Source organism: Cariama cristata, unplaced genomic scaffold, assembly GCF_000690535.1.
Source record: "Cariama cristata isolate BGI_N322 unplaced genomic scaffold, ASM69053v1 scaffold9078, whole genome shotgun sequence".
NCBI classification, from domain to species: Eukaryota; Metazoa; Chordata; class Aves; order Cariamiformes; family Cariamidae; genus Cariama; species Cariama cristata.
The window spans coordinates 186,218-187,326 of record NW_009629433.1 but is presented as its reverse complement, the minus strand read 5'-3'; positions in this window follow the sequence as shown (position 1 = coordinate 187,326).

Genomic DNA, 1,109 nt, shown 5'->3' with positions numbered 1-1,109 from the left:
GGAGCTCCCCTGCCTGCCCCCCTGCCTGCCTTCCCAAACCACCTTCCTGCTGCCAGCCAGGTGTCCTCACTCTGCTGCTGAAAACCTGGTGCCAGCTATTTGCTCATCGCAGTCACGTTTGTTTGGGTGTCTGCACCTCCCCAGGAGGCAGCTCGCTCAAAAGCAGGTACCCACCACCCGTAGGGCCGGCAAGGGTGGGCAGCTGGGGTGCACCAGCTCCTTCTGCCCACCCTGAGCCCCTGACCCCTTGCTGCCTGCAACTCCCCACACAAAGAGCCACTGAGCAGGTCTCCTGCTCGCTTCCTCGCTTGGGAGAGGAGGAGGAGGAAGAGGAGGAGGAGGAGGGAGAGGAGGGTGGTGATAAGGGACTTGCTGCGTTGCCTCATTTCTGTATCCAGCGCACAGCTCGTGGGGTGTGTGCGAGTTGCCTGCATCTGCTGCCGGAGGACTACTGCGGCTGCAGTCTCAGCGCTGAGCTGCCGGCGACCAGGCATCAGGGGAGCTCTGGCTGTTTACTGTCTGGTGACAAGTGTTGCAATGCAAAAGCTGAACGCTTCCGTGGAGGGGAGTCTGTGCTGGCAGCGGCACCTGTAAGGAGCAGAGGGGAAGAGGCTTCCCAAGGCATCCAGCAGCAGGCAGCTGAGGCTCCAGGCATCGGCATCTCCTCCCAGTGTCTCCATCACCACTTGCTTCGGATCTCTTCTTAAGGGAGAAGAGGGAAAAGGATCCAGAAAACCCCTGCAACTGGACAGCCCCTGCTGGAGTCTAACAGGTGTTTGCTGGGATTTGAATGGGGAGGGGACGGGTGGGGAGAAAAGTTAACTGGAGAAATAGGGGCTAGGAGAGATGCAATGATCTTGCACCAAGTGGATGTGCCATGTCTGCCTGTGAATAACGCGTCTGGAGAAGCTCGGAGGGATGTCTTGCAAGTGATCTGCTTGATCTCCGTAGAAACACTCACCTCTGCCTGCAAACTTTCCCCTGCCAGAAGTTGGGAGGAATAAAAAAGCATCAGAAAATCAAAAGGGGAAGATCTCAGCAGACAATAACACTTGAGCTAAACTGTTGCATCCCAGCCCGGGGCTCTGGTGCGAGCATCCCGCTGGTGC